The following is an 8,799-nucleotide window of genomic DNA, read 5'->3' as shown; positions in this document are numbered from 1 at the left end:
TGAGCGATAATTCTATTTAACATAATTCTCGTAGAGCTCTTACTTCTAGTGTTGGGAAACCCTCAAATCCGTGCCAAGCACAGACTTTAAGGAAATAATTATCTCAAGTGGATGTTATAGCACACAAAGTTTTTCAGCTAGTGGCACCACATTTCTCCTTTTCTCAAAATTCTTCATCAAGTGCTATGTGTGCATCTTGCACAAGCACTTTCCATCACGAAGAAGATTGCCCCCACACCGGAGCAATTTTCTGAAGGTATGCAAGAGTAGGCCAATGCCATGTTTTCTCATCCTAGACATAATCCCTACTCCAATACATACAATCCGGGATGAAGAGATCACCCGAATTTTTCGTGGAGGCAACCAGCCCCACAAAATTCATTATTCCAAGGTCATGGCAACAAAATCAATCTAATGCTCAATGGCCATTCCAAACTTCTATAAGCTATCTTCCTCCTACATACGATCAAAGCTCTTCAAGTCCAAATTCTGCTCCTCTCCACCTGTCCCAATTGGTTGAGATATTGAACACCAACAAGCAAATCATGGCTGCCCTTAATGGCATGCAATCAATTGTGCAATTAGTCAATACTCATTCCCAACACTACAAGAAATGTGGGTTTTTACGACGTAGAATTTACAGGGCTTCTTTGTTTTGCCTCGTGATAACTACCTTTTACGGGGTTTATAAAAGAATCCTTGTAATTGTTACATTAAAGGACACTCTTTCACGAGGATTTAACAGGAAGCTCGTAGAAAAATATTTTCACGGTGTATTAAAAGCCTCGTGAATATTTAAATATATTTACGGCATATTTGTAGACCTTTAACGAAATAAATGTTCCTCGATCATAAAGTACTAAATTTTTACATTTAAGGCATCTTTTTGACTCGTAAATAAGTTGCCTCCAAAATTTTCCACTCCCGCACCAAACTGAATTTGACACAATTAAAGTCATTTTAAAAATATATACAGAAAAAAGAGAACTTAAGGGTCAAAACTTTTCTCAAACTCCTTTAGCAAACAAATGCGCCAAGTATGGAAAGAGAGAGACCCGAATCTCCCCATCGATAGGTTTCTTTGGATGAATCGTATATTTAACCAGTCGATCATAATAGCAATTTGAGGAAAGAAGGTTTGATTTCCTAAACGTGGTCTCGTCTCAGATTGGACTCCCGACAGTACCCGCAAGCGACCAGCGAGCAGATTAGGGTTTTCAACCAGCGACCATAAATTGAAGCGAGCGACCATGGACGACGGTACGTACCTTGTTACAGTTGCCTCTCTGTTACTTTCATGATCGATAAAGCCCAATCTCCATCTATCGTTAGGGCTAACATTCTAATCTTTTTCACAAATTTTTCTCTATATCTACATATTTTTATGTACATATATTTGTATATATATGTGTGTGTGTGTGTGCGTGTGCCTGTGTGTGTGTGTTTGTGTGTCTGCGAACTGATTCGTGATTTGATCTATTTGAGGAATACATGACTCTGATGCGATTTATAGGTTAGAGTTAAGCGAGGAGTTAAAGAATAGGTTAGGGTTTTTTAATTTTCTTGATGTATTTATGAAAATTGAGTTACACTTTGATGTGTATTTTGAAATTGAGGTTAGGCAACTAATTTTATTCTAGTGGAGTGTATGGATAATTATACGCCAATTTTGACATATACTGGAAATTTATAGAGTATACACACAATCACAGTAACTTTTACTCACCATGCCCAATCAGTCAACATAAGAAAAAATCTATTTTGCAAAGCAGTTTAATATTCTTTCTGTAGGTTTGAACATTCAATTTTTTCATATATATAATAGCTTCAATAAGAAACTCTGTATTATTCTGAGGATCGACTTGTTTATCTCACTTATCTTGGACTCTGCAAATAGCTCCACCCTTAAGATGAGGTGTTATTGATTGTTAGTTTCAAGTTATATATATATGGTGGTATATGATTAAATTCTGTATAGCTTTTTATTGTTTCTTGAGTTTCCATCAAGTGAACTGTTAGTTGGTATTAGTTAGTTCAGTTTTTGATGTTCTTTCATTCATTCGTTTAGTATATATCATGAACAATGAGCAGTGTAAAGATATTCTCAACATTCTTGGTTACAAGGTTCTTTTTTTTTTTTTTTTTTTTTAAATGTAATACAGTAATGTCATGGATAATGAATAGCTAGTCATGAAGAATTTATTGATAGAGAGATTAGAGAGGAGTGTGATAATAATACCATGTAGTAAATATTGTTAATTGGTAACATATAATATAGAGTTTAGTTTTCATATATATAATGAAACTGATCATATATTCCTTTAAAATATGTTATATATGAGTTCATGTACAAGAAGCAGTGCTAATCCATATATATTATTGAGGAGTACTAATACACTATAAATAATATGTTACTACTAAATTCTAAGAAAATTACTACTATAGCATCTTCCTAGTTTGGTACAATAATTTCACTTTCATCTATCATGACCCTAATACCAATTTTATGAGGTTGGCCGTGCACAAGAACAAAACTCTTAAAAATACAAATTGAGTAATATCCCAGCGGTTGCATGCCCTTTCTCAAAAGGAATATTGAGTGTTCGAGTTTCGTTGAAGGTATGGAGTGTGCGTTTGTCATGACCCTAGTACCAATTTTATGAGATTGGGGACAAGAGCAAAGCTTTTAAGAATACCAAATGAGCAATAGCCCAATGTTTACAAGCCTTCTTTCTCGAAAGAAAGGTCGAGTGTTCAAGTCTCGTGGAAGTTTGGAGTGTGTGTTTGCTTAACATTTCAAAATTATATACGGATATGGATCTTTAAAAATATATAGAAGGATAAGTGTGACTCTCCTATACGCTAAGCCTTAAATTTGGTCAAACTATGCCTTAAATGCATACCCTTATCAATAAAAAAATTTGGACGTGTGTAGAAGAGAGGTACTACAAAAAGGGACAACCTTTAATTCATAGGCAATCTAGCTTAGCAAAATTTTCACCCTTTGATTTAATTTGTTTTGTCATTAAAATAATGTATGAAAATTCTTTGTAGTATTATTTATAGAGTATATGCACAAACAAAGAGTAACTTGATATTTATACGCTAATTTTGATATATACTTTAATAATATTTGTTAAAAGTTTGCATTATGACATTGGAAGGACATGCTTCTATTTCTCATTAATCATAGCTTTGTCAAGCTTTCGAGCTAGGTTTGCCACTCCCAAGTTGTGATTAGTCCATGTAAAATGGATTGCAGAATATTTTAAATCTTCAACGTTCGAGTCACAAATCATTGCTGAAAATCTGACATTGCTGTGCTCCATCTAAGGATGTTGTAATTTGAGAAAATTGGTGACAAAGAACGCTTAAATTAAAGCTCAGATGGAGGTTCACTCCAACGTCACTCCAAATTTTTGAAAAAACAAAAAGGAAAAATTAGATTATAAATTAAATATAAGATGGATTACCTATATGTAGAAGCACAATCAGATTTTGAACACATAATCTTTGCACATCACCAATATATAGAAGTACAATCAGATTTATAATTTTAAATAATTAAGTAGACATGAACACATACTGTAAATTTAGGAATTTTTAATAAGAAGCCTTACAGTGAGAATTTGAATTAGATAAGTTCATTATAAGCATAAACATATAGCAACAATGGTTGTAAGATGTGCTAATTAGTCTCAACTATCTAATGTTATGCTTTAGATGTGTGTGTTTCTTGCTAGGCTTGAAAAAAATAAAAGAAGGAATGAATGCCTAGTTACTTATAATTGTATTGAAGGTGTGGGTTGGAGATTAACAATTAAGCAGAAGGCAGAGTATTAAAATTACGCTTGACAGTTCTCTATCTATTCCTTGTAAATTTGATTTTTAATCTAACACTTTACAGTTAGTAGGAGAATGAGACCTCCTTTGCCCACAAAATTACTTTATGAACAAAATTAGGATAAACTAGCCACTATAAGGAAAATTAGGATAATTAAGTTGATCAGGCCAAAAGAGATGGGTGTGAACTTTAGGATATATATATATATATATATATAGAATATGAACTCTTGCAACAAAAATTTCTAGAATTGGGAATGATCTACAACCCTTGCCCCAGACATATAAAGAACACATCTCTCTCTTCGTGCCTTCTTTTTATTTTTTATAACTGTATAAATGATGACTTGCACGAATGATTGATTGCGTGCATGCATGTGTATACATCTATATGATGTGCATGTGAACATGGACCTATATAAGCTATTATGATGGTGATTGAAATTTGAATATGCAAGTTCCAGTTGCATTAATTGCAGAGATCGAGTACGTAGAAACTTAAATAATTAAACTACACCACATATATACCGTGAATTAATCAGCCTAACATATAATAATAATATTATTAATAATTATAATAACTTTACAATTTCTAAAGAAAATCAATTTATTACACACCAACCTTTACGGCCCTTTCCCGACGCCTGGAAAAAAAATGGTCAAGTGTAGGGAATAATTTGGTTGATTCATACAATTTTCATGAATTCTAGTTTTTTTATAATCCAATGATAGAGGCTAGTTTTGGTGTATTATACATACTGCACAGTGTATGAATCTATAGTATTATACAAACGTAAGAGATCTCTACTTTGTGGGGGGTATGTTTTATTCTCTTGCTCAAATCGCAATTGAGTAGTTTAGATTGTTCTCTATACTGGGACTATTATTTATTTATTTGTATTTTGAAAAAATGCCTATGGTTGATTGATGTATGAGTTCTGTGTTGTATATATGAGTTTGCTTAGCCTCACATTGTCATTTTATTATTGTCTAGGAAAAAATAAGAGTAGCTTTGTATTTTCAGAAAGCAGCAATTCATTTCATTGACGGTATGAGTTTCACTAAATCATCCCATTATTGTCTTGTTCATCTAAACTTTGTCTTCCTTCTCAAATTCATGTTCTTATCTAGTGCAGCCAGTGCAGCCGTTACAGCCAGTACTTGTGTTCTGCCAAAGGTGTAGAAGAATCAGAATTTCTATGATTCTAGTCTACAACAAAGGTTAGATACTATGCTTCTTCTTTTTCATTATCACCATGGCAATGCGTTATGTGGTAGTCCCAATTACTTACAATTGGATGGAAGGTATGGATTATATGGATTAATATCGTTACACTTTAAATTTGAATTTGGCCAACTTTAGGTGAACTAGTTTGTGGAATATATACTTCAAACCATGGTCGATGGTGACCAAAATTATCACTTTAAACTTTTAATTTGACAGAAGATGCCTTTAATATATTATTGAATTTTATAGCAAACGAGCCGTATATAGTTGAATCTATAGCCCAATGTTACACATATACACACTTATATATATAAGTTCATTTTATGCTAGTAAAAAAAAGAGATAGATGATGTAAAAGCTCCTTTGGGAAAAAATTGTGAGAGAGAAAGAGAAAAAACTGAAGTATTTTGGCTTCTAAGAAGTATTCTTGTTTTTAAGTATTTTGGCTTGGCTTTGAAGTTTGAACTTTGAAGTGAATGTTCTTCAATGAAGGATCTTAGAAGGTGGTTGAAGCATTGATTTCAAAACCTTTTCTCTCCACTGATTCAAGGAACTTACGTATGCAATTAGGAGGATTGAGATTCAAAGAATGTAAAGGTGGTTTAGTTTTCTCTTCCTTTTGATACTTGAATTCAGCATTTAGTTTGTGATAGCCAGTATAAGTTAAAAGGAAATTTTTATCAAGCAAGCCTAAATGGAAATTTTTATCTTCGTGATGCTAACACAAGCTCTATGGCCTAAAAAATATGTGAAAATTATACAGGTCAATTAGTCATTCACTGACTTATTATTATATTTTTTAAATTAGTCATACGATCTGATGTTTTTATGTATTTGTTGGCATTACATTTTAGAAATATTTTCTTCTGACAGGATTGATTATCACCAGTTCATTAGGAGTAGAAGAATTAGAATTTTTATGATTCCAGTCTACAATAAAGGTCAAATACTATGCTTCTTCATTTTTATTATCACCATGACAATTCATTATATGTTTAAAAAGTTGATTGTTTTAGGGGGTCAAGTGCCTTAAGTAGCTATTTTATTTTTATTATTGTGCATAAATGGAGGTCGGGAAATTGTTGCGGATGGAGTTTGGTTTTCATTCATCGCATATTACGGTGTATAAGGGGTTACGTGCCTTAAGTGGCCATTTTTTTTTATTATAATTGTGCATAAATGAAGGTGGGAAAAATATTGCGAATGGAGTTTGGTTGCCTTTTGTACTCTAAACAAATATTCATATACATAATCTAGCTTAAGACATATTTTGTTTAATAAAATCGAACTTGTAGAAGCCCAAAAAGCCTTAAAATAGTTTTGACATTGTGTAAAAATGGAAGCCATTATATAAATATAATGTAGCCTGCCATACCCTAATGTGTCACAGTCCAGCTAATTGTAGATGAGCTTTTCTGAACAGTATAACAACTTTGTCAATATCTATACTCATGTGACAGTTTGAATAGGGCTTTGTGGTTCTTTTGTTCTTTTTAATTTTTTCCTTTTCTTTTAGGAATAATCCTTGATTTCATCTTAAGTCACTGGAATGGGATTGAATGAATCAAAGATAGTTTGCGCTGTGAAAGTTGAGTAAATATATATATGTAATTTAGTTTCTGTGCTATTGTGGTTTGCTTACACTATTTGGTGAGGGTTCCAGAGGATGGTATAATCATGGAAGCTTGCAGTGGGATCAAACCATAGACGGATAATCTATTTTTTGTCCAGTGTATCAATTGCGTACACATTTGTTTGGACTAAGTATGCTTTTATCTCTTTGACATATAGGAATTCTAGTTCAACCCAATTTTCTGGAGTTTAGGTTATGAACGATTTGATTTGCCCGAAAAAAAAAAAAAGTATATATATTCTTATAATTCTTCTTAACTAGTGGTGGAATCGAACTAGTTATATAAAATTACAAAAAAAAAAAAAAAAAAAAAAAAAAATTAATAATATATTATTATTATTATTATGAACATGTGATATATATATATTTTTTTTACCTTGAAAATTGTTGCAACTCTTGTGGAGTCATTGCCGGGGAGCTTCATACTCATGCTGAAGGAACCAGAGCCATAACTTGACTTTGAAATAAATTTAGCTCCTGTTTATTTGTGTAAATCATCAACTAGTATATATAATTAATTAGCCAGAAAATGACATAAGAAGAAAAAGACTTAGATAAACCTTTTTGAGAGCTTTGATAACTAAGGGCTGTTTCTATACCACACTGTATTAGCCTATTGCTTAATGGTATGTGTTAATGAAAGAGTTAAATGTGATTTTATTTAATTAATACAATCAATCACCACACATCGGTGTTTTGTTCCCTAACATTCAAAGAGGGCTAACCCTTAAGAAAATACTAAAAATATTACTGGAAGTACATTACAAAGACAATGGATAATGTATAAATTAAAGGAATAAAGTATGGGAGAGAAAGGTATTCAAGATTCCTTTAAGACTATTTTGTTAAAAAAATTATATTATCTAATTAGTATATATTTAATAGAAAGTGATAGTTTCATGAAGGGACAGGTTTTTTTCAAAATCAATGGATCATATGCTTATTTTTGGACTGTTGTGCTATGTGATTCTCTGTTGAAAACACAATCTAATGATGGCAGGATTTGCAGCTGAAAGCAAATCAACACAATCTAATGTACTTGATTTCTTGAGGGTTTTTTTTGCATGTGGTTAGTGTTTTTAGACTACATAGACCATTATCAACCTAGTTAGGTGAAGCTTGATTATTTGTCTTGTGTGTAATTTATAGTAAAAGAAAACAAAGAATATATTATTAATACACAACTTGTACATGGAGTGTAATTAGTCAGGCGATTCAAAAATGTCATGGACACCTGATCACTGAGTGTAATACGATCCTATATTTATGGTTCGAGTCGGCTAGAATATATATTCTCTTTATCTCATGAATATAAAGAGATTATGATATTGTATGTTATCATACATCCTTGTAAAAATCTAGTATTCAATTAAGGAAAATTATCTGCTTGAAATATTTTTGGCAGATCTGAGGAAGAAATTCTTAACAAAATGTTTGTGTTTGATTCATAAATGATAATCTTGTTCTTTCCCTTTTTTATTAGCATTCTGAATTTGAGACTTGTGTGATGCAGCTACTTCTTTGGATTTTGTACAGTAGATTTTGCAGCTAGTTCCTTGGATTTTGTACAGTGAGGTGGTTTTTTGACAAGTGCAGATTGAAACTCAAGTGCTAGAAGATTTATCAATTTTTCAACAGAAGTGTTAGGAAATTGATGATTTTCTTCACAAATGGATTTACTTCCTCTTTTGGAACTTTGATAAATGTTGAATTGTTTTGGCACATTGATAAATGATGAATTATAAAAATGTTTTAACTTTTTTGATATATTCAATGGGATATGTTTTTTGAATTGAATTATAACTGAAAGTGATGTGAATTAAAAGTTGTGAATGATTGATTAACTGGCATATATTAAGGGTGTTTATTTGTATAAAAATATATATATATTTTATTTATGGGGAGCTTGAAACCCCGTAAATAAGAGGCCGTATATTAGTGAAAATCCTCATAAATAACTTTTCTAGGGCATACATGGCACCTCGTGAGAATGGTTTATATTATTTATGGGTAGTTAAAATTCGCCGTAGAAAATTTTTCTACGGCATGCGTCGGTGCCTCGTGAGATTATTTACGGGTAGTTAAAATTTGCCGT

At 32.0% G+C, this 8,799-nt stretch overlaps 1 long non-coding RNA gene across 5 annotated transcripts; it reads left to right on the top strand.

Annotated features, from left to right (window-relative positions):
- Positions 1 to 979: 979 nt before the first annotated feature.
- On the top strand, positions 980 to 8,471 carry LOC132306213 (uncharacterized). 5 transcript variants are annotated; one of them, XR_009481859.1, is made up of 6 exons: positions 980 to 1,260; positions 4,838 to 4,892; positions 4,980 to 5,064; positions 5,564 to 5,668; positions 5,945 to 6,012; positions 8,218 to 8,471. It is a non-coding gene; the product is annotated as an uncharacterized LOC132306213 (long non-coding RNA). The 5 variants fall into 5 exon arrangements; XR_009481857.1 differs by having other exon boundaries at positions 981 to 1,260; positions 5,945 to 8,471; XR_009481858.1 differs by lacking the exon at positions 5,564 to 5,668 and having other exon boundaries at positions 982 to 1,260.
- The last annotated feature ends 328 nt before the right edge of the window (positions 8,472 to 8,799 follow it).

This window comes from Cornus florida, unplaced genomic scaffold (genome assembly GCF_030987335.1).
Source record: "Cornus florida cultivar Cherokee Brave unplaced genomic scaffold, ASM3098733v1 CherokeeBrave_3.0.0_Hap2_Chr05, whole genome shotgun sequence".
In the NCBI taxonomy this organism is placed as follows: domain Eukaryota; kingdom Viridiplantae; phylum Streptophyta; class Magnoliopsida; order Cornales; family Cornaceae; genus Cornus; species Cornus florida.
Note: the sequence above shows the minus strand (reverse complement) of the source record. Positions and strands in the feature narration are given on the sequence as shown.